General features: G+C 45.5%; 2 protein-coding genes across 3 annotated transcripts in view; both read right to left on the reverse strand.

The window, feature by feature from the left end:
* Window positions 1-1,373, reverse strand: part of GRIN2B (glutamate ionotropic receptor NMDA type subunit 2B) — a 348,935-nt gene extending 347,562 nt beyond the window's left edge. For both annotated transcript variants that reach the window (XR_012905621.2, XM_075935051.2), the window contains exon 1: window positions 596-1,373. The gene's annotated coding sequence lies outside the window, so the exon portion shown is untranslated. The remainder of the gene's footprint in view (window positions 1-595) is intronic.
* Window positions 1-25,527, reverse strand: part of LOC149525601 (uncharacterized) — a 164,543-nt gene that overhangs the window by 38,425 nt on the left and 100,591 nt on the right. The window lies entirely within an intron of this gene.

Raw genomic sequence — 25,527 nt, forward strand, 5'->3', positions numbered from 1 at the left:
GAGATGTGAATCGGCGAGGAAAAAAAGAGACCCCTACTCCCACCTCCATTCTACTCTCTCCTCCGCCCTCCCCCTCCCCACACACACAACACAGGGACTTACAAAATACAACACATCGCTTGGAAGAAACACTTAGCAAATGCAGTTACCATCTCCATCTGCATTGCTGCTGACACGTCTGTCCGTCTCTACCCATCCCTTTCTTCCCACCCCGCTTTGGGACTGAGCAGGGGCTTGATTGTGTACGGTGTGTGCATTTTGTATTTCTGGAAAGGTGGGGACACACACACGCACACAGGGAAGCTGGTGTGCTGATGTGCATCACAGGGTTGTTGGTTTCACCTGCAACGTGTCTTGTTGCGAGTAATTGCAAACGCCCAGCCACACAGTCACCTTCCGAACACAACGATTTGCTCTCTGGGGCTTGGTTTGGTTTTTGTTTGTTTTTAACCTCTCAAATATATTTATAAATGCAGGGGATTATATTTATATAGACCCTTATTTAATTAAGTCATGGGTATTATTTTCCCTCCCATCACTCCTCTGGCACAATTAAATCTCATAGCAACGGTGAAATATAGACACATGTACCTACCAGTAAATCCCGTTTCAACAATTTTAAATTCTCTGGGGTGGTTATTTTCCCCTTTTTTTCTCCTGTAAAGCAGAATTAACAATCCACCTCAGGCATTCTGAACTTCTTCAGGTTCATTCAAGATCTTCTTTCACACCGCCGAGGTGTGTCTGGGGTGGGGGGAGAGAATTGTTCAGAACAAATGGGGAAAAAATCCTCTGCAATATAAAATCCCAGAGAAGATTTCCTAGAAGGGAGAGAAAGCAGAGGAAAGCAAATCAAAGAACACCCGGCAAAAAGCGAGTAAGCGAGAGAGAAGGCAAAGCAAAGAATCCAGATCCCCCAATTGGTAGTTGCGGGGGGGAGGGGGGCTTTGCAAGTCCACCGTACAGAAAACGGGGGAGAAGAGGAGGACGTGTAAGGAAAATGGGTATTAATCACCCAGTAGTGGGGGTGGGGAGATGCAGGTTGCCCAGCTCTGGAAAGGGGTTTGAGTCTCACACACGCAGACGCACAGAGGCGCACACATACAGAAAGGGCTCTGGGTAAAAAAAAAAAAAAAAAGAAGAAAGGAATTTCTTCTCCCGCTGTCTCTCTAGATCTTTTCCCTCTAGTGCAGAGACACTGGCTGAGGCAGCTTCAGCATCACGTAACCGGAGGGGAGATAGGCAGGCTCTTCTCGGTCCCAGGGTGCCTCCTTCTGGTGAAAGAGGAGAAGAGCAACTAGTCTTGGCTCCTGGCAAAAAGGAACCCAAGGAGGGAAGGGAATCGAAGGAGGCGGGTTTTGAACCTTCCTTTAGCGAGCTGCCCCCTACCCTAAATACTTAGTTCCTTTCTGGGGATTTGCATTGAGGGGCCCTGGCTGAGAGCACGGAGGGAGCAGAGTTTGCACAGCTGAGGCGATTCGCGTTTGCCCAGAAAGGCTGGCTGGCTGATAGCAGGCACCGAGCCTGAACTCAGCCCAAGGAGGGGGGCGATCATTCTTGTTATATATATGAAGCAACAGCAATACAACATAAAACGAAATTGGATCTGAACTAAACGAAAAGGGCCAGAGCAGAGATAACATTAATAATCCAATTGGATACTCCATAATTAAGCCTCGCGGTTTAATTGACGTTCTCAAATCCCCCTGGAAGCTGAGTAACGCGGAATCAACCCGAACAACATAAAGGAAAAGGCAGTTTCCCTTGTCTGCGGGTGTGCAACGTTCCCACCTTCCCGGGGCGCTCTGCGGACACGCGCCCATTTCACGGGGCTGGCCATAGCTTGCCTGCCCAGTCGATTAACATTAAACTGCCGCTCCACCTCGGCTCTCCCAGTCGGGCTGCTTCTGGTTGAGACTCTTAGCTCCAGCTGTTCGGATCGCGGAGAGAGAGGGGGGCAGCTCCAGTGCCCTGGGAAAAGTGACAGCCCGCTCAGCATGTCTAGCCACGCAGCTCGCCAGCCCAAAGCGAAGGAGGGCGAGGCAGGCTGGATCCTATGTGGCACCCCGATGCGACGGGAGAAGAATCGCCTTACCCCGCCTTTTCCCAGGGGGGGGGGAGCAAGAAGCCACCCTGGCACTTGTTTGAAACCAGATTCCCTGGCGTCTCTGGACACGCGGACCCTGCGCTGCTCGGAGCCTCCTGCCTCTTACCACTCACCAGCCCCGTGGCCCGAGGCAAAACCAGCCAATGCCTCTTGCTAAGGGATAAGTGCGGATTTCAGGGAGGCCCTGGGACATTGCGCGCGTGACTCACAGGGCCAGTTCCCCACCCTCGCGCTCTTTCCCAGGCCTGTGGGCCCTCGGCCGGCTGCTGTCTACACGTGCGAGGCTTTCCAAAGCAGCCCTGGCACTGAGCCAGCACGTTGCATGCTGGGCTGGGGTGGAGCGGAGTGAGAGCGGCCCCGCTAACTACACAGAGGAACCAGGGCACTAGACAGCGCCTCCCGTGGCACAGGGAGGGGAATTTCAGCACTGCCGCTTCCCACTTCCCAGCAAGGATCCTCTCCGAATGGAAATATCGCCCCTGTTCTACGCTGGGAAGGAGCCTCCGGCCTCGTCTACCTTCCACAAAAGGCAGCGCCAGGCATTATAGGGCCGCATGCAAACTGTAGTGCTCCTGGTGTTCCTTCGTGATAAAAGCCCTCTGAAGATAATTGCATCTGAGCCACCTGCAAAAATCTCTAGAATCTTCAGTATTGCTTTGGAGCTGTGATTTTTTTTGTTTAATTGTTTGTGTAGGAGTGGGTGGGTGGCATTTTGTAATGCACACATCACTGTAACAGGCACACAAGGCAGAACCATTTGGGGCCTGAGATTTTCTTAGAATCTGCATGGCTTGTGTAGGCAATGTATGTGTAGCACTATTGTTTGCCTTTGGTGGAGCGCAGGGGGAAAGGTAACTGTATGAGGCTGGTATGCACAAGTCCCTGCTTTATGGTTCAGTAACATGGACTACATATGTTAGGCAGAGCAAAAGACTAAACAGCTTCCAGCTGAGATGCCTGCATAAGATTCTGTGCTGGACTTATATATTTAGAAATCACCATCCAGAAGAGGAGGTTGCGAAAGATCAGTCATGTTAAGAGAATAGGAGGAGACCATCTCCCTAAGAATATTTTATATAACGGGATTCAGGATGGTGCTAGAAAGTGGGATCGCCTTTATGGCTGTACCACAATGTGTGCAAAATTATATGAAATCATTCAATATCAATGAAAGTGGGAAAGAGCATGCAGAATCTCATCCAATTTGGAGGGAATATGTGGCACAGGGTGCAGTTCAATATGAAGTGGCTTTGATGCAGAGGATGGAAGCAAAGAGAGAAAGAAGAGTAGCAGCAGTCTGTAATCTTGGATTCTAACAGACAACACATGGATCTGTGACATTTGTAACAAGCTGCATCACTCTCCAATTGGGCTTGTCAGCAATAAGCAGATTTATCTGACACCTGTTTAGACCTCTAACACATATACCATGATCCAGTTTGGATCAATGGTGGTCAATGGTGGCTGAATCTAGCATCTCTGTGCATGAGGGTCCACTTTGGCATTCAAGTTTGACAATCGGGAGGTTTAAAAACAAAATCAAGTGTGTACATTGGTGTTAGGAAGCAAGAGTAATGAAAGCTATCACACCAGTCACTTTTAAGTCTAATTCCAGTAAAAGGAGGTCATTCTAGTCCTGGCCAGTGTCTGAAGGTATCTCAGGAGAGGTCCAGAGCAAGTCAATGAAAATAATTGCAGGAAATAACGGGTTTTTTAAATAAATAAAGGTACAAATCATGCTCATTTTATTCATTGCAAATAGTCCGTCCAAATCACTGGGATTAGTGGCATGAGACACATACAGGCAGGATTTGGCCCTGGGATAATACAGTATAGAAAGGAAAATAAGAGGCCATAGTAAAATAATAAGAGCATTTGGTTACTCTATTCTTTTACAAAATACAAGAAAGGAAGGCATGCAGTGAAATTGAAAGGCAAATGAATACAATGAAATGCTTTTTATGCAACATATAATTTACCCATGGTACCTGTAATACAGAATGGCTGGTTAAGGAAAATAGTTTTGTAAATGTCCTAGAAAAGAGTTAAATGGATCAGAATAATATCTGCAATTATATGAAGCTGGATAAAGTTATGGAAAGTTATCAGTCCTCATGATTCAAAGCTCAAGTAGCTCACTAGGGCTACGTCTAGACTGCAGGCTATTAGCGCAAAAAGCTTTTGTCAGAAGAGATCGTCTGCAAAAACTTCTTGCGCAAGAGCATGTCCACACTGCAAAAGCACTTCAAAAAAGCCAATGTGCTTTTTTGCAAAAGAGAGCCTCCAGACTGCATGGATGCTCTCTCAAAAGTAAGCACTGATTGGTATGCACAGAATGGCCACCAGGGCACCTGAGCTTTTTCCTCTTTTTTCGTTTGGCACAAAACCTCCTCTTCCCAGTCCACACACACTTTTTTGCAAAATAACTCTCGCAAAACGGCTTCTTCATTGTAGAAAAAGTAATACCAATTGCGCAAAAACCCCTCTGTTCTTTCTATTCTCTTGCACAAAAACACTCTTGAGATTTGACAAACTATCCCATTACTACTTAATCACAAGTTAAACCCATCCATTTCTACAGTACAAATCCAATGTAAAAAAAAATGAGACACCATCCCTTTCAGGTGATCCCAAAGTGCACTGAAGTTCTATGACATACATAGGACTTTTCCATTTCTGCTGTGTTGGCCCTATGATGAGGATTCTAGAGTATTAACCCAGGCATAGGATTAATTAGCCCAGCCGAAGAAATCTGGAAATTCCATTTGGCCGTCATTTCTAATCTCACCTTCCTGCTCTTTAAAAAAAATCATCTCTCTTCCTTAAATAAATTATTCAGGCCAAGATATCCAAAACTGATAGGCTGTGCCTAGACTGCATCCCTTTTCCGTAAAAGGGATGCACATTAGACACATCGCAATTGCAAATGAAGCGGGGATTTAAATCCCCCCCGCTTCATTTGCATAAACATGGCTGCCGCTTTTTTCCGGCTCGGAGCTTTGCCGGAAAAAAGCGCCAGTCTAGACGGGGATCTTTCGGAAAATAAAGCCTTTTCCGAAAGATCCCTTATTCCTTTTATTAAGAGGAATAAGGGATCTTTCGGAAAAGGCTTTATTTTCCGAAAGATCCCCGTCTAGACTGGCGCTTTTTTCCGGCAAAGCTCCGAGCCGGAAAAAAGCGGCAGCCATGTTTATGCAAATGAAGCGGGGGGGATTTAAATCCCCGCTTCATTTGCAATTGCGATGTGTCTAATGTGCATCCCTTTTACGGAAAAGGGATGCAGTCTAGACACAGCCCTAGTGATTTTGGGTGGCTAATTTTCAGAGAGCAGGTGCTCAGCATTTTCTGAAAAATCAGGCCCACTAAGATTAATCAAATTGTGCACCCACAAACTGAAGTACCTAGACTCAGCAGTGATGTTTGAAAAGCTTTACCCATAACATTTAAAAAAATAATGAGCTTACATGAAAACAAAAAAGCACTTTGCCAGTGCATGAGAAATAAAAAGTGGCAGTGACTGGTTTAGTTTCTTTGACCAAGACAAATAAACCGTATACAAGAAAAGTACCAATGATGAAAAATAAAATAGATTTTTTTAAAAGTTTCTCCTAATCAAAAACATTCAAAAAGATTATTGATAACACTGGAAAGGAAATGTTTTGGGGGGAACATCCCCAGCTTCCTGGCATCAGAGTCCAGTTCCACTACAACATTCCCCTGGAGAAAAGGGACCTGTAGCAATGGGAAAAGGGTCATGATCTGCAATCCCCATAAACCTCAATGGAAAAATATATTAGAAATCTCTCCAGTGCATTATCAAATACCTACTTGGATAATAAACCCATCCAGCGCATTATCAACCATCTTCAACCTCGCCTGGAAAATGACCCCTCACACTCACAGACCTTGGGGGACAGGCCAATCCTCACTTACAGACAACTCCCTGACCTCAAGCAAGTTCCTTCCAGCAATCACGCAACACACCTCCATCATACTCATCCAGGAACCCACCCCTGCAATCAACTCCTGTGCCAACTCTGCCCACACGTCTATACAAGTGACATCATAAGACCCAACCACATAAAGCACCACAGTAGAGGCTCATATAACTGCACATCCACCAATGTGATCTATGCCATGAAGTGCCAGCAATGCCCCTTTGCCCTGTATATTGGCCAAACTGGACAGTCTCTATGAGGAAGGATTAATGGACACAATCAGATATTCAGAAAGGTAACACAAACTTTTGGGGGAACATTTTAACTTGCATGGACACTCATTAATGGATCTCAAAGTTTCCATATTATTTTATTACAAGCCAATTTCAAATCCAACTTGAAAGGGAATCTGCAGAACATAATTTTATTTACAAGTTTGATACTTACAATAGAGGTTTAAACAAAAACCTTAACTGGATTATCTGCTACATTTCACATCCTAATGACATAAAAAGTCAAATAGCAGGTACTTAAAAGTACTTAGAACCCACTCTGTCAGCTTAATTTAGCATGGACACTCTAAATGACTATTCTTTTCCCATGTTTTTCTCCATTCCTTCCCTCCCCATCCTCTCTCTTTCTCTGCTATTTATTTGGAACCTGAACCTCTTAAACTCCATTAATCTGAAGTGGGTTATACCCACGAAAGCTCATGATACCATCTACAGTAATTGCTTACTTAACACGTGCCCACTTAACATGTTTTCACGATAGCACAATTTTTTTTAGGGAACATTTTTCAAACAACATGACCCCGTCCCCGCAATAACATGATTTCCTCTAGGGCCAGCTGGTGGATGGCAACTGCGCAAGGCTTCCCCTGCCTCCCTGCAAAGCAGCAGAGGTTTGCCGCTCGCTGCGCCGTTCCCCAGTGACCCTCCCCCTCTGGCCGGACGCAAGGCATCTGGACAGAGAGGGTCACTGGGGAACGGCGCAGCAAGCGGCAAACCTCTGCTGCTTTGCAGGGAGGCAAGGGAAGCTTCGCACAGCTGCCCGGGGCTTCCTCTGCCTCCTTACAAAGCGGCAGAGGTTTGCCGCTCGCCGCGCAGTTCCCCAGTGACCCCCTCTGGCCAGATGCCTTGCGTCCGGCCAGAGGGGGTCACCGTGGAATGATGCAGCGAGCGGCAAACCTCTGCCACTTTGCAGGGAGGCAGAGGAAGCCCTGCACAGCTGCCGGTGACCGGCCAGCTGGGGAAATCCATCCGCCAGCTGCAGGCCCCCTCCCCTGTCCTTCCCTTCCCTTCTCCAGAGCCAAACACCTCCCCTGCCTGCTGTAACCCAGTCCCTTTTCTCCTCCAATCTTACGTCCCGGTCCCAGCTGCTAACAAGTGCAGGCTGGAGCTGCAAGCGCACGTGCATTTGAAACACAACCCCCACCTTTTCCACTATTTTCAATGGGAAAATTGACCCCGCATAACACGTTTTCACTTAGCACCATCATTTTCTGAAACGTATCTACCGTGTTAAATGAGGAATTACTGTACATGTTTTGGTAGTCTCCAAGGGGCTGCAGGACTATTCATTGTTTTTAAAGTTTTTTCAATTGCAGACTAACACGGCTACCCCTCTGAAATTGCTGGGTAACAAAGCTGCTTCTGCTCAGAACCTCCTTGTGTGACCTCCCTGCCATCCCCAATGACAGGAAGGCAGAGTACTTTGTCATGATGCCATTAGCTCACCAAGATACCATGATCATGTGATTCACAGAGCTATACAAAATGGAGTGAGAGATTTGGACTCCTGAAAAGTGCCTTGTAGAAACTGAATTATTAGGTGAGAAATTAACTTTGCGTGGTCTCTTATACCAGGGGGGAGTGGGACTTTATACAAAATAACTGTATTTTGAAAATTAAACTCCAGAACCTTTTAGTGGCAATATTTTTGGACTGTGAAATAGACATGCAGAGGATACCTCCTTTCTCAGTTACTGTAGACAACACCATCATCTTCCTTGTCACTTAGGCCCATAACCAGGGCATCATCTTCAACTCAGACTCTCTCTAGGTCCTCACATCTAGGCTATATCTAAATATTGCCAGTTCTTCCTATCTAACATCTTTAAGGCTATGTCTACACTGTAGCCTTCTTGCAGAAAAGTTTACGCAAATGAAGCATGGTATGGAATATCGCTGCACTTCATTTCCATAATTAATGAGCAGCCGCTTTTGCTCAAGAGGCTTTTGCACAAAAAAGGAGCTATGTAGATAGCTCCTTTTTGCGCAAGAACCCCCTCTTGCGCAAGAGCCATTCTTCCAGAAAAAATGAGGAAGAACAGGAGTTCTACACATTGGTTTCCAGCCAATGGGAGTTATGAAATTGTGTTGGGGGCTCGGGCTCACAGCGCTCACAGAAGCACATGGCCCCTGCAGCCAGCTGTTCTGAGCAACATGAAGGGCAGGGCAGGCAGGAAGCCTCAGTGAGGCTCCTACTGAGCCACAGGCCGGATCCAGTCTATCCCCACCCAGCCTATCCCCACCCAACCAATCATCCCTCATTACTTATCAGGATGTCAACTTTCACTACTAACTGGCCCATGATACCATCTTCTGCCACTCACTCATTAAATTTTCTCCCCAACCTACCCCTCACATTTAGAAGGAGCTCCCTAAAAACAATCTCAAAGTACACTCAATAGCCTCCTTCAAAATCCTCTTTAACACTCCCTATTGCAGTGATGCCTACAAAAAACTTAACAGGCTGGTGGTGAGCTGACTGAATCCACAGCCTGTCACGCTGACCAACATTGTTTCACCATTTCCTTGTGATTCTCAGTCCGTAGGTAGCCATTTTGTTTTACACGTAGGCCTGGTCTTCATAACAAAGTTTCATTGCTAAAACTGTCCTTCAATCAGCACAGAGAATGCATGAGTTTACACTCAATTTTGGATTCAACCCATAAAACCCCAAGCCTCTGAGGGTCAAGTTAAACCATCTTCCCAAGCAGCATAAACACTCTATCAGCACTCTTCCACTAGTACATTTTCTATATTGCTGCTGCATTATCTGTATAGCTACTAACAGTCCTTCAGCAACAATCCCACAGTGCCACTGTCTCTAGGGCAGTGACCACTCTGCTCATATTTTTTAGCTCTTCTGCATGGGGTCACTGTTGTTTGAAGCCCATCCCACACACCGAGCGAAAGGACGGGAACTCAGGAAGATATAATCTACTTCCCCCATTAATTTTTGCCGCCTTGTAATTTTCTTCACAGCCCCCAACACTTCACATCTCCTCCTCTTCTTAAAATGGCAGCTGACCACGTAAGGGCAGAGAACAAAGGAGTTCTGTTTTACAGTGGCCAGTTTATTTTAAGAGCAAGAACTGGCAGTACTAGGCAAAAAAATAACAAAAAGAATACTTTAAAGGAATAAAAAAGCATTCCCAGATATGTACCTTGGCAGAAATGTTTGATGCATTCAAAGTAAAAATGTATGTGGGCAGAAAAAATATCTAGTAAAATAAAAACAACGCAACTGTAATTCGGTGCATTCAAAACCACACATGAAATTTGTGCAAACCAATATCTGAGCACTGAAATTCAAATTAAATAAAATGCTTGCAAACAATCTAGTAACTGGGCATTCAAATTATGGGCTTTTGCAGATATATCACTGTAAACCTACTGGATGCAAGTTTTCTAATCTAAGCATAATATTTTTATTCTGAAATCTGAATGTCCAAGCACAAAAGAAATCATCTGCATTCTAGGCTTAGATTCAGGAGGAAGGAAGAAATTACTGGCTCAGGGAGCTGGGTTTGGACTGGTTCACAGGACTAGCCAGCAATAACAATTCTTCTTTGCTTCTGGAGTTTCTGGTACATCTTGGGCCAGTCAAGATGGCCCTCTGGCATAGTTTTGCTGAATTTTTCAAAGCAAGTGATATTTGATCATCGCCCATTAATATCTAGAACGAGGTGCTTTGTTTCTCCCATTGCAATAAATCACTTTCCCAAACCAATCTGCAGCGAGCTCTAGGGGCACCATCGCTGTGAAGAGGACAACAGCATACGGTCCCGGGTGACTGCAAACCACCATAAGCAGCTGCCATCTCTGGGGTTTCGCATGTTCCCGAGGAGCAAAATAAGTACTAGTGTCACCGCCAAGGATGACATTTGTCATGGAGCAACTTACCTCTCCCAGACTTTTCATAGGTCTATATGCTCCATTATGTCTTCTGTTTTTCCTTCCCTCCCCATTCAGATTCCCCTAACGCCAAGACTGTACTAAATGTACTGTACTAATATACTAAATAATGGCACCACTTTGACTCCCCCTGAATTTTTCTGAAATGAAACCCCTGATCACCACTCTCCGTTGTAAGTTTAGCAGTTTTAGGATAGTATCCCTATACTTTCAAAGACCCGCACTCACTCAGGTCTCCCTCCCTCCATGCCTAGAGGATTTGAAAAATACCCTCATATACTTAGCATGGTGTGTGCTCTTGTGAGTGTGACCCTTATCTTTGATTTCCACTAATGGCTCTTTGTCTGGTTGTCTGTCAGTGACCTCAGCTGGGGGGTGTCCTCTAGGGCATTTCAGACTGACCATGATAATAAGGACCAAGGATGCACAAGAATTCTGAGTCTCAGGCACGTTTGATCAGGGAGTGAAGCAAGCACATGCTAGAGGAAAGTTGGAAGGACTGAGAACAAAGGCAGAAGGTCTGATAGGAGTATCACAATGTGCACCAAGACACCAGGCAGCTCCTCTGACAACACAGGCATCAGCATGCCCTGCAATAGTATCCCTTCCACTTAACCCCAGTGAATAATATGAACTGCTATGAGTACATATACACCAATGCAGCCCAGAGCTGCCAGCACCTTGCAGCTGCTTTTGCACTGTAGTGTGTTGTTGATCACAGCACAAGAAAGTTTTATTTTATAAAAAGCATGAATTATTTTCTTGAACTAACACTACATAAAGGTAAAACTCTTAATCAATTACCTCTCTGTGGCAAAGACCTATCAAGCCACGTGACCCTTTTCTCAAGGCCCTGACACCCTCTGTTGAAAGGAAAACCCCAGTCCAACCAGGCCACCAGAGAGATTTTATCTTCTACTGGTCTAGAAGGCCCAGGAGGTGACACACCAACAAGGAGCCAGCAGTCCAGCTAAGAATCTCATCTGAGGGTAGTGGTAGGTGATACTAGGACAGAGGAGGAGCTCTTCAGTGCTAACCCAGAATCCCAGGGATCAGGTCATATCCCTGGCTTAAAATGCTGCAACACAACATCTGGCTTTTACATTAGCCTGTTTGTTTAAAGGTGTGGGAAGCCACATTCCAAGCTGTTTATTATTTATCCATTTAAAAACTGTCCCCCTAGCACATCATAGTCTGCCCTTCCCTGAACCAGCTGCCATATCTTGTAGATGGAGGCAGCAAACGCCACTCCCTGATGCAAAGAGGTGCAACAGCAGTACGTGGAACCACTTACACCCTCTTACAAGTCATAAAACTTCATAACAATTCATAGCCCGTCCATCTACTCTGTATTCACAAACTAGTACAAAGCAGCACACTATTTGGCTATGAGACGCTGTTGGAAGTGTGCTCATATGGCATCCCTCATCCATCCAGCACCTTATTGGGTTCCCACAATGGCCCTAGTGTAAGGATGCTCAAAGTCAACAGAACTTTCCCTCTCTACCCCTCTGGTAACATTTCCTTCTTAGCCTTGCAAGTCCTATGTCAAACGCAACATGCATCAACAACAACTTGAATATCTGACTTACTGAGGTTTTGTCTAGTCATTGGGTATCTCCAGTTTTCCTTTAATATGTCAGATGCACACTCTATGGTCACTCTGTACCTGCTCAGGCAATAGTTATAGCCTCTCTTTGTTGCTGTCAAGATGACAGGTATAGGGCTTCATGAGCCAGGGAAGTAAACAGATGCTGGGTCTCTATGACTCACAGTTGACTTTACCCCACCCCATCTCCCCAATATGAATATTTCCGTCTGGGGAAAATGTCATTGGTGGCAGCTTTTCAAAAAAGCCTGTCTTCCTAAAAAGGAGAGAATTGTGAGCCTTCGCTGACCAGCCATAAAATGTCTCCAGTGACCCACCATCATTTGCATGGCCATGCAAAAGTACCCTGGCATATGATGTACAGGTTGAATCCTAGTCTGCCACTCTGTGGTCTGGCAACATCCATGGTCCAGCATGATCTTAGTTAGCCAGATGTCCACTTATCATAGTTTTGGCCAAGTTTCCCACTCTCCCATAAAGTTTGTTTACAGCCACTAGTCCTGGTGCTCAGTGTTCTGTGCTGTTATTTAGCTCTAATTTATTCCTAAATGTCTTGTAAGAGCCCAGTAGGCAGTGGAAGTGTTGGTAATGCTATTAGACAATATTGACCTCCTGGGATTCGGCAAATTATCTGGTTCAGCACCAGTCAGGTCCTGAGGGTTCTGGACTAGAGAGATTCAACCTGTACTCTGAAGCAAGCTGGGTAGAACCTAACTGGTTCCAACCAGCTCTCAAACACTTAGAATCTTGGTGAGAACAGCGCTCCAGTGGGAAAACTGTGGCAAGAATGGTACTATGATGGAGTTCCAATCACAGGTGCCTTTTTGGATCCCTAAACTCCATACTGAATCATATCAAACATGGTGTAAACATGCAATATGACCAACATTAAGAAGGGGGAGGAGTGAAAAAAAACCCCTCATTGCTAGATTAACAGAACTGTTCCATTGACTTAGTTACTGTCACTCACTCAGAAAGATTACCTATGTTGATGGAAACCTCCTTCCATTGCTGTAGGAAACAACTTCTCTGCAATGTTGATTTAACCTATGTCCTGAAGAAAAATGTTTTAGCTATTTACAATTTTTTTGATTAAATGAAAAGCCAGCACCTTACAGGTGTCCCAAAAGAGGATCCTGGACATTAGGACATAATATGAAGAAACATGACTGCTAGGTGTAACTGGGGCATATTATTATGATGCTGGCAGTCCAGGCACCAGCTCAGGCTAAGGACCCCATGTCTCAGTTGAACATTGACAAAGCACATGGCAAAAGGAGTAACATGGTATCTCTATGCTGTTTGGATTCTGGAGTGGGGGGAGGTTGCAAGGTGTTTCTAGGCATAAATCCCAAGGGAGCCCCTATTTTTAGCCTAAAGGACAAATAAAGCTTGCTGATGCTAGAAGCCTATATTATTTCTTTTGAAACCTAAGACTGTTGCTCATTCGCATGACTATGTTTGCTTGCTTTAACTTTTCAAATCACTTTCTAATTTTTTTTTTTGCTATTTAATTAGTCTTCATACAATTTACTGTAAGATTGGTTACAAGCATTGTCTTTGGTGTGAGACCTGAAGCATAAGCAACCCCTGGGATAAGTAATTAGTCCTTAGGAATCAGGAGTAACCTGAATATTGCTGTGATTCTTGGTGTAAGGGGCCATCCAACACAGAGAATGTGCTTACCTGCATGGCAAGACAGACTGGAGTAAACAATGGGACTATCTGCGACTGCATTAAGGCTGTTAATGAGCATGAGGTGTTTGCAGTTGGTGCAGCTGGTTGGTGAAATCTAAGTTTAGAACTTGCAGCTCACTAGCCTCATTTTTAAACAGTCTGCCTTGATGTTGGTGCTCACACTCTGTTATCATTGGGAGCGTTACAATGATCTGATCACCTTACTTTTTATAGTAGACTATCATTAAGATGCTATTAACTGCTTAAAAATAAAACTTTTGTATGATTTACTTAATCCAAAGTTGTCATACCTAAAACCCAAGTTTTCTGTCTTTGAAACAGATTAGGGAAAAAAACTATTTGTTTCCAGTTTGTAGACTGTCGGTTTCACTAGCAGCAGTTTCCTCTGTTGTCTTTTACACAAGAAAGAGAAAAAAATTAAACAGAATAATGTAGTTGAAAACATAACAATTAGCCAGCATACCTTTAAGTTGCTGTATATATTCACTATCTTTAGGCAGAGCAGCCTGAGGAACATGCAGCAGCATCTACTCACATGTAGTAATTACTATCAGACATAGCAGAATCAGGATATCTAATGCTATATAGAATTATCTAGCGCTCTGCCTCTTCGAAGCACAGTACAAACATCAGCAGATGATTTAATCCACTCTGAAGTGCCATTCAAAAGCATGGTGAGAAGGCCAACCATCTGAGTTACTCACCTCCAAAAGAAACATCTCTCTGTCCAGGTTGCAAAGATCATCCTAATGGAGTGAGACTTTTGTCCTAGTCCTGCAAGGCACCATTTTAATCTTAATAAGGTAAACTTCCTCAATGTACTCCTTCAATTGACAGGAAACTAACCCTGTAGGCAGACAGTAATTCTCTTTTTGTTACACTCTACAGGACAAACACATTACCTGATTTCCTAAAACCAAGTTTCTGTTTGATGAAAACCTCATCAGCTCTCTCCAAATCTAGGGTCTGACACCCTTTCTGCTCCTCGCTTGGGGGGACGGACCTGGGACACACTGACAAAGTGGAATTATTTCATGATTTAAATTAAATTGCTTTCACTAAAAAGTGAGGCATCGCTTTGATGAACACTGTACCTTGATGAAAGGCTAACCAGGCATCTCCTCATAAAAGTGCCTGTATTTCACCTATTCTTGCAGGGCACACAACAGCCAGGAATGCTGCCCTTAGGTCAGAAAACTGACTGAAATATTTCAACAGAGGATCCATCTGAGCATACAAAACTAAATTAAAGTCCCAGGGAGGAACAGGGGATTTAATTCTAGGATTACACTTTGAAGTTGCTCAGAGGAAATAAATTATTGGATGAGAACCAACACACCAATTATCTAGTTTACTGCTCATGCTACTGAAGGCTGAGGCACATACCCCAAGGGAACTGAAACCTAGGCTCTTACCTACCCAGTCTTGTAAAAAAAACAAGCACCAAATTTCTTCTGCTTGCAGTCCAAGAGCCTTTCATTGCCAAACTGCAAGACATTACAGAAAAACTGCCCAGAACCTAAAAGAGGATGCTGAGGCTACGTCTAGACTGCAAGCTTCTTTCTGAAGAAGCTTTTCTGGAAGAGATCTTCTGAAAAAACTTCTTTCAAAAGAGAGCGTCCACACAGCAAAAGCACATTGAAAAAGCGATCTGCTTTTTCGAAGATAGAGTCCATTCAGTGTGGATGCTATCTCGCATGTAAGCTGTGATTACTATGGATGAAGTAGCTACCAGGGCACCTATGCTTTTTCCTCTTTCCTCTTCTTTCGAAAAAACTCCCTCTTCCCCATCCACACACACCTTTTTCCGAAAGAGCTCTTTCGAAAAAGGCATTCTTCCTCGTAGAATGAGGTTTACCAATGTCGGAAAAAACCCCTCTGTTCTTTCGATTTTCTTTCGAAAGAACGCAATAGCAGTGTGGACATAAGTCAAGGTTTTTTTTTTCGAAAAAACAGCCATTTTTCCAATAAAACCTTGCAGTCTAGATGCACCCTGAGGTTGACTTGTCTTGAGATGGCAGAAGGACCTACATCACCTTATCTTCGAATCCCTACCTTTTTAATTCTTAGTTTTCTATTATAGGCAAACAGAATCATTAGTAGCAAATTATCTTTTGGTTCTGTGTTTGTACAACACCTAGCATGGGGGGGTCCTGATTACTAGGGCTCCTAGGCACTATGGCAAGCCCAATAATACATTTCTTAAGCATAATGGGTGGGGACTCCTTCAGCTTTATGCAGAAGGCCAGAAGAAGAGCTAGGCACCATTCAAGACTATTACATCCCATTCAAACCCAAGAATTTTTTCAAGACACCCTGAATGTCCTGCTTTTTTATTTCAACTGCTAAACATTGTCAGCTTTAATCCCATTCCATAAAATGGAAGTAAAGGTATGCCTGCTCATTTTTATGTTTTTAATCCACATTATTCGGTTTAATTATTTTTCTCTCTCCTGTATAAAAGGCAACAGAGGAAACTGCTGCTAGTGAAACCAACAGTCTACAAAGTAAACTGGAAACAAAAACAGTTTTTTTCTAAGCTGTTTCAGTCACTGAAACCTCAGGTTTTAGTTGTTTTTTTTCAATGTTTGTTCAAGAGGTATTGCTATAGAAAGCAAAGTTTGCCCAAAGAAATGAGCATTCAGTATGATGAATAATATTTGTAGCACAGAGAAAAGTTCAAGAAGTGTAGACAGTATCAAAGCTCATCTTTTGCTCAAAGTAAATGTTAACAATCAGTAATTCATGCTAAACCACTCCTTTAAGAGAAAGCAGAAAGCCTACAAGGAGTGGACAATGGGATGGAGCCACAAGGAAAACTAGAAAATGTTGGGGAAAAGTGAGAACTGCCAAAAGCAAAGCAGTTGGATCTTGTAAAGGAAATTAAAACCAAGAGTAAAAGGTTCTATAGTCATATAAAAAGAAGTAAACAGGGAAAGAAACGGGACCACTAAGCACAGAGGATGGGGTGGAGATTAAGAATAATGTAGGCATGGCCTCACACCTAAACAAATACTTTCCCTTAGTTTTTAATGAGGCTAAGGAAAAGCTTATGGGTAATGGCAGGGTAGATAACGGCAATGAGAATATGGAAGCAGAAACTCCCATATCTGAGGTGGAAGCCAAAAATCAAACATCTCGATAGGAACCAGATAATTTTCATCCAAAAATATCAAAGGACATGGCACATAAAATTGCAATCCCATTAACAAGGATTTTTAACAAATCTGTAAATGCTGAGGGTCATACTCTGACTGCAGAATTGTTAATACAGTTAATATTTTTAAGAAAGGGGAAAAAAGTGATCCAGGAAACTAAATTAGTTTGACCTCAATTGTATGCAAAGTCTTGGAACAAATTTTGAAAGAGAAAATAGCTAAGGACACAGAGGTGAATGGTAATTGAGATAAAACACAACATGGTTTTATAAAAAATAGATCTTGCTAGACCCTTGATCACTTTCTTTGAGAAGATAACTGAATTTTTAGACAAAGGAAATGTAATAGATCTAATCTACTTGGATTTCTGTAAGATATTTAATACAGTTCCACATAGGAAATTATTAGCTAAATTGAAGAAGATGGGGATTCATATTATAATTGAAAGGTGGATAAGGAATTGATTAAAGGGGCAACTACAATGGGTCATGCTGAAAGGTGGAATTACTCAGGGATAGGTCTTAGGACCAATCTTTTTTAACATTTTTATTACTGACCTTGGCACAAAAAGTGGGTGTGTGCTAATAACATTTGCAGATGATATAAAGTTGGGAGGTACAGCCAATATAGAGGAGGACTGAAAAGTCATACAAGAAGGCCTGGGTGATCTCGTAAATTGGAGTAATAAAAAGAGGATACAATTAATAGGCAAAGTCATACATTTAGGGACCAACAAGAAGAATTGTTTGCTATAAGCTGGAGACTTTTCAGTTGGAAGCAGCAGAGGAGGAGAAGGACCTGGGTATATTGGTTGATCATAGGATGACTATGAGCCCCCAATGTGATGCAGCCATGAAAAGGGCTAAGGCAGTCCTAGGATGCAGCAGGAGAGGTATTTCCAGTAAAGACAAGAAAGTGTTAGTACCAGTATACAAGGCGCGAGTCAGACTTCATCTGGAATAGTGTGTCAAATTTTGATCTCCCATGTTTAAGAAAGATGAATTTAAACTGGATCAAGTGCAGAGAAGGGCTACTACAATAATTCAAGGAATGGAAAACGTACCTTATGAGAGGAGACTTGAGGCACTTGGTTTCTTTAGCCACCTCAAAAGAAGGCTATGGAGAGTTATAATCGCTCTCTATGAATACTTCAAAGGGATAAACACCAAGGAGGGAGAGGAGTTATTGAAGATAAGCACCAATGTAGAGACAAAAAAAATGGACATAAGCTGGTCATCAACAAGTTTAGGTTTGGAATAAGACGAAGGTTTCTCATCACAAGAGTGAAGTTCTGGCACAGCCTTCCAAGAGGAGCAATATGGGGCATGGCAAACGCACCATTAAAAACCTTTTATCCTAAAAATAAAGAAAAGATGGGAAAAGAGCTAATGCATTTTGCAATGTAAAGTGTTAAAAGTGGCTTTTATAGCTCTGGAAACCAAAGTCCTCTTGGCCAATTGGGAACATTATTATTGGGATTACCTGCTCCAGAGCTAATTTTTGCAACCTCTTCTCATTAAAGGAAGACCAGGGAAAGCATGCACTAAAACTGAATGTCACCCAAAGGGAATGCATATCTGCCCCCCAGCAATTGAGGTTATTAGGCGGTCTGGTTGCCATAAGTCTTCCTCAAGATAGTCCACTATTGGCTAATTCCTTGAAAGTAATGCAGGTATATGATCTATTTCCAAGTGTGGCCAGTTAATGCTACTATTCTTCCTTCTGGTTGTATGAAACATTGAAATTGTTACTGGATTCTTCTCTACGCCAAAGAGAAATCTCTATACAGGCAGTCCCCGGGTTACGTACAAGATAGGGACTGTAGGTTTGTTCTTAAGTTGAATCTGTATGTAAGTCGGAACTGGCATCAGCCGCTGCTGAAACTGATCAGTTTCAACAGTGGCTGAATCTGGACGCCAGTTCTGACTTACATACGGATTCAACTTAAGAAACCCAGGCGTCCCCAAGTCAGCTGCTGCTGAAACTGATCAGCGGCTGATTCCAGGAAGCCCGGGGCAGAGCAACTCTGCCTCGGGCTTCCTGTAGTCAGCCCCTGGTCAGTTTCAGCAGCGGCTGACTTAGGGACGCCTGGGGCAGAGCATCTGGGGTGCTGCTGGGTTGCTCCAGTAACGCCTCTCCTCGGCGCTACTGGACCAACCCAGCAGCACCCCAGCTGCTCTGCCCCAGGCGTCCTGATTCAGCCACTGCTGAAACTGACTAGCAGCGGCTGAATCAGGACGCCTGGGGCAGAGCAGCTGGGGTGCTGCCGGGTTGGTACAGTAGTGCCGAGGAGCGGCGCTGCGGGACCAACCCGGCAGAGCCCCAGCTGCTCTACCCCAGGCGCAGGCAAGAAAAGCCTGGTCTGCTGGGGGGGGGAGGGAGGGCACTAGCTGCACCACCCCCCTCCAGCAGACCAGGGAGATGCGGGTGGTGGGACCGCCCGCGTCCTCCACGGCTTTGCTCCGTCTCCCTGGTCTGCTGACCAGGGAGACGGGGAGCAAAGCCTTGGAGCACGCCCGCAGCGGGGCAGCCCAGGCGCGCCCGGGCTGTCCCGCTACGGGCGTGCTCCGCGACTTTGCTCCGCGTCTCCCTGGTCTGCTGGGGGGATTCCCCCCCCAGCAGACCAGGGAGACGTGGAGCAGCTTTTCTCTCCCCGGAGGACAGGGGCGGCGGGACTGCAGCGCATCTGGGCATCCCGCCGCTCCAGTCCTCCGGGGCGAGAAAAGCCCCGTTCGTAACTGCGGATCCGACATAAGTCGGATCCGCATAACTCGGGGACTGCCTGTACCTCCCCTGCCATTTCCTTGCTAAGATTAGTTCCCTAGTTGTGGAAGTGAAGTACATAGTGGTATAAGTGTTGTCTGTGTGGATTTGAACAGCTTTTCTTGCTACCAACATTCTGAAATGGAGGAGCGCTAGCCAAACTGGTTTTGTTTCTAGGAGTCTGGAAGTTTATTTTCCTGGACATTCCATAACATTTGGGCTGCTCTGTTCCCAGATAAGCTCCATTTGCCTGTCCCCATCCACAACATGCACACATACCCATGCAAATCCAGCCTTCAAAGACAGTTGTTTTTCACAATCAGAGTCCTGCTGGGAAAGAAGAGAGTCCCCTCCCCTGGTTCAAAAGCCACTACTCCAAAAACTTATTGCTCTCTAAAGAAAAAATAAGCTGGACCATATATGCATGTGATTGCATGCACCACTGTTTGAAAGGACTGCATTGGGAATAAAGCCTATGGCATTAGATCAAACAAGCTGGCAAGGTCAGCAAGAGCTAGATACAGGACAGGTTGTACCTGTCACTGCATGTTATGGGTACTACACTCGAATCTACCACTTCATAACTCTGAGCTGGCAAGCAATGTTCCCTCTAATTGTTTCCATCCATGTGCAGAATAAATTTTGTTATATGCACCAAGACATGTGCAGATGTGCACCACCAGCAGAAACACATGCTGCGAGCTGTGGGCACTCTGCTAATTAGGTGGGCAGCATTTGAATCTCCTGGGTGATCACCCAAGGACTCAGCTTACAGGGAACACTGCTAGCAAGAACACTTTCCCCAGGTTGTTTTTAGAAACTGGCCCACAGACAGACTGGCTGGAGACCAAATGTCTCCATTCTAATACACAAGGGAGCTATATAAACTGTTAGACTGAAAGCTGTTAATGGCTGCCATTTTGTGTCCTTTGATCTATGGGCAATCATACCCCATGTTAACTCTGGTGGGCATGCTGCCACCCTTCATCTAAGCTAAATGGAAGAAGCAATAAAATTTCTTTCTGAAGCAATATAGCTAGAGGCAACGGAAGCCACCATTCAATGCACTAAGCCATGTGCAGGGCCAATCAGTAGCTCAGACTATACCATGCAGGGAAGGGAGATTCCTTAGGAACTGCTTGTGAATACAGGGACTGGGGCACTGATTTTTTTTGCCAACGTGTCTGTGTCTTTTTGCCAGAAGCAAACAATTGCCAGAAAGGACCCAGAAAGTGAGGAGAAAGCCAGAAGACAGTGAGAGAAGCAGTCAGGAGCATGACCCGTAGAGGGAGGAGAGACAGAGTTCCTTGGGACATAGGAATGATTGGAAAAGCAGGTTTGGAAATGTGAGCAAGGAAACTGCTTGCCGCTGTTTGTTCTAACTTCACTTGGGCTCCTGGGATTTTCTGCACATGCTTTACAAATAAACAGGCTTGCACCAAAGATATACCCGGCTTGTACAAGCAGTTTCTGCTCCTAACAGAAACAGTCTGGAAAGGCTCCCAAAACTGGCCAACTGTTTCGGCCAAAGAGCAGCAATATTGATAGACTAGCAGCAGCTTCAGATGTGGAGCTGTGTCCAGGACCAGTGTTGCATGAAGTTGTAGCTAAGCCGAATGGCAGTGGAAGAAGAATTACTTTCCCCTGACCTTTTTTTTTTTCTCCTCAACAAAAAATCCTTGGTGTTCCTCATAAAAAAAAATTATTGTTTGGTGTTCCTTGGTCTTAAAAAGTTTAAGAAACACTGGAGTAGAAGGTGCATGTCACCACCACCTCACCATCCAGGCTCTCTCTCCGGCAGCTGCTGCAATGCACAGAACAGTGACCTGGAGAGGCCATCTTTAGCCATCATGAAAGGTAGCTTCCTCCTGCTCCCCAAATGGGCTTGGCTGCTAGGGAGAGCAGCTAAACATGCCAGCTGGGTGGGGAGGGGAGATGAAGTGGGAGGACAGACCCCCCCCACACACACACGCACACGCACATGCGTGTAACTCAGGTGGAGGAGGGAGACCTTGGTAGCTCCAGGTTGGGTGCAGGGTCACTGGGGAAGGTTCCAGGAGCAGCTTCCCTAGCCTCTGTTCATCCAGAGGTAGGAGTATTGTGTGTGTCCCGCAACTCTCCTGCTGATGTGGTTGAGTGCTGGGAAGAGCCTGATGATGTTAGGCTAGGGCTGGTCCTAGTTGGGACACTGCTGTGGCCCAATCCCCACAGAGCTGGCAGAACTGGCTGCCCTGCCTCAGGGAGGTAAGGCTGGAAGTCCCTCGCAGAGGAAACACATGGGATGCTTATGTGTTTTCCCCTTTACATTGTTCCCTGCGGTATCAGGAGGCAGAAGTCATAGATGCCCTCAAACGTGGGATAGCCTCAGTCACACTCACCTTTGGAAAAGGATGTGAGTATTCAGAATAAGGTCCCCAGGCACTGGTAGGGATCTCAAATAGAAACCACTCAACTCTTTTTCCCATCTCGCCCCTTCCCCCACCACTACCACCCAGGCCAAACTCACCAGATTTAAGGCTCTCACTGTACTGTAGGCTTGCCAAGGGAAAGTGAGAAAGAGGTATATGTGTGTAACTGATACAATTCAAAGCTGTGAGGGAACCCACAATGCTGCCCCAGTTTATTATTTCTTTAGCTTTTGCATATGTCTCCTTGAGGAACATCTCCTAGACACTGGGGGAGTACCTCCGTCAGATAATGAGGCAAAGCAGGAGGATTAAGGAAGACTTAACAAATACTTAACCATTTGGATTATTATTGTATTTTAAATTACAATTTTTTTACTGGACATGACTGTATACTGGCCGCAAAGAGTAACCAGGAAAGGGCAGGTAGTCACGCCTGTGCATATGAAGTTCTCCAGTCATCTGGTGCTGAAAATAGTGAACACAGAGCATGGAGGGAGACAATACATGAAAAACTCCAAATGGAGAGCCAGGAGAGGAGATGGGGCAGGAGTGGATGATTAAACTCATGGAGGAACAAACAAGATGCTGAGGGACCATCTATGCTTAACTCCCTCTTCAGCCCATATACAACTTAGTTCCAGGCCATCGCCAAACTCCCCACACACAGGGTATGTCTAGACTGCATCCCTCTGTCAGCAGAGGAATGCAGATTAGACAGGTCGATGTTACAAATGAGGCAGGGATTTAAATATCCCATGCCTAATTTGCATAAAAATGGCCACCGTGTTTTGCCAACTCAACACTTTGTCGGCAAAAAGCGGCAGTCTAGAGGGGGATCTGTCGAGAAAGAAAGCCTTTTTCAACAGATCCCTTATGCCTCCTGCAAGGAGGTTTACAGGATCTGTTGAAAAAGGCATTCTTTCTCCACAGATCCCCCTCTAGACTGCCACTTTTTGCCAACAAAGTGTTGAGTCAGCAAAATGCGGTGGCCATTTTTATGCAAATGAGGCTCAGGATATTTAAATCCCTGCCTCATTTGCAATGCCAACCTGCCTAATCTGCATCCCTCTGCAAACAGAGGGATGCAGTTTAGACATACCCACAGTACTCACATGTTTCTGGCCCATGATAGTTTCCCTTCCACTCCACCCCTAGGGGCACATTTCACAATGACAGGTAGACTTACACACAGTTGTGAGAGCATTTTTTGATAGAGTTTTGTTCTGTATCATTTCCCTAACAGGAAATGGAAATCTGTATATTGCTCTTCAATAAAAATGTTGTCTTAGCAATATAATGAATCTTTGTCTCCTACACATGGTAGTTTCTGCAGAAATTCATGCACACTGGCAAGCGGCACATTTGCAGACTGCAATTAACACTCAGGTAGCAATCATTAAAAGGATCATTCAAGGCAGTAAGTAAACAATGCGTGTCTGAATGCATTACAGAGAGACATATTACTGGGGCTCATTGTCAAAATTCTGCAATAGAATCTCTCTGATTCAAACAGCCTCTTCCTCTTCTCCCACTCTTTGAGCCCCACTAAGGGTATGTCTACACTACAAAGTTAATTCGAACTAACGGATGTTAGTTCGAATTAACTTTGATAGGCGCTACACTAGCACTCCGCTAGTTCGAACTTAATTCGAACTAGCGGAGCGCTTAGTTCGAACTAGGTAAACCTCATTCCACGAGGACTAAACCTAGTTCGAACTTACTAGTTCGAAGTAAGGGCTGTGTAGCCCCTTAATTCGAACTAGTGGGAGGCTAGCCCTACCCAGCTTTCCCTGGTGGCCACTCTGGGCACCACCAGGGAAACTCGTCTGCCCCCCTCCCGGTCCCGGAGCCCTTAAACGGGCACGGGCTGGCTACGGTGCCCATGCCAGGTGCAAGCCTGCCAGCACCCAGCCAGCAGACCCTGCACCTGGCACGGCTCGAGCCAGCCACCCGCTACCACCCACCCCTTCGCCTCTTCCCGGGACCAGGCTGGCGGCTCTCGGGAGCCTGCTCAGGACCGCAAGAGGTGGGCACCCGCCTGGTCTAGTGCAGACATCGTGGACCTCGTCCACGACCTCTGCACTAGGCACAGGAAAGTGGCCGTCTAGGGCAGGAGAGCTGCCAGCCTGGCCACCCAGGAGCAGGTTTGCATGAAAATCAAGGTGGTCCACTGAGACCCCCCAACCCTGAGCCCTGAGCTTAGAATGGCCGTACTGGGTCAGACCAAAGGTTCATCTACTCCAGTAGCCTCTCTGCCGACAGCAGCCAAACCTAGGGACCCTGGAGGGGATGGACCAAAGACAGTGACCAAGCCATTTGTCTCGTGCCATTCCTCTCCAGCCTTCCACAAACTTTGGGCAGGGACACCATTCCTACCCCCTGGCTAATACCACTCCATGGACCCAACCTCCATGAATTGATCTAACTTCTCTTTAAACTCTGTTCTAGTCCTAGCCTTCACAGCCTCCTGCAGCAAGGAGTTCCACAGGTTGACTATTTGCTTTGTGAAGAAGAACTTTCTGTTACTAGTTTGAAGCCTGCTACCCATTCCTTTCCTTTGGTGTCCTCTAGTCCTTCTATTATGGGAACTAATGGAGAACTTTTCTTTATGCACCCTCTCCACACCACTCGTGCTTTTATAGACCCCTATCATATCCCCCCTCCGTCTCCTCTTCTCTAAGCTGAAAAGTCCCAGTCTCTTTAGCCTCTCTTCATATGGGACCTGTTCCAAACACCTGATCATTTTAGTTGCCCTCCCCTCTCCCAGCCTCTCTCTTCCCCTCTCCCACCTCCTTTTCCCAGACTCCCCCAGTTTTGTTCAATAAAGAGAGTTTCTATTTTTGACCACACGTGTCCTTTATTTTGTACATCAGGAAGGGGGGCTAGGGACGGGTAAGTGGAAGAAGGTGAAGGAGGAATGGGGTACGAGCCCCCGATGGGGAGGACTGGGCTGGCTCTGCGGGCTCCTCGGGGTGGAAGTTCTTCTGCAGCCCCCCGATTGTCCCCTCCCTCCGGATGGCAGCCTGCGGCAAGTGCAGCCGGGCTGATGGCCGAGTGCTGTGATGTGCCGAGTGTGGGCACTCAGGGCACTCCAAGCCAGGACTGCTTTGCAAGCGGGGCACCCCTGAGAACTGTCTGTCCGGGGTGGGGGTCGGGTCCCTTTAAGCACAGCCCTCGGCTAGCCTGAGACAGCAGCTCCACGCTCTAAGTCCTAATCTGATGCCCTGCCGGCACTGCTTCCGGCCATCCTTAACCTCTGTTCAGGGTCCACTCAATGTGGACATGGTAGTTCGAATTAGCAAAACGCTAATTCGAACTAGTTTTTAGGTCTAGATGCGCTAATTTGAATTAGCTTAGTTCGAATGAACTAATCCGAACTAAGTTAGTTCGAATTAGCGCTGTAGTGTAGACATACCCTAAGAGCCCTGATATCTGGCTGCTCAAAGTCAGCTGTCAGGATATCAACATCAATGCTCCAACCTGGGGGAACTCTCCCTCCCTGTTAACGATCCCCCCTTGCCGTGGCGGGGTGTTGTTGGTCCAGTCCCCCTTTTTCTCCCTAATAACAGTCCTGATTGAGGGTGTCACTCACCAAGAACCTTTAATGCCGACCCTTGTGGGTTCTTTGACACTTGTAGGAG

This window comes from Pelodiscus sinensis, chromosome 1, assembly GCF_052426305.1.
Source record: "Pelodiscus sinensis isolate ZL-2025 chromosome 1, ASM5242630v1, whole genome shotgun sequence".
NCBI lineage: Eukaryota > Metazoa > Chordata > Testudines > Trionychidae > Pelodiscus > Pelodiscus sinensis.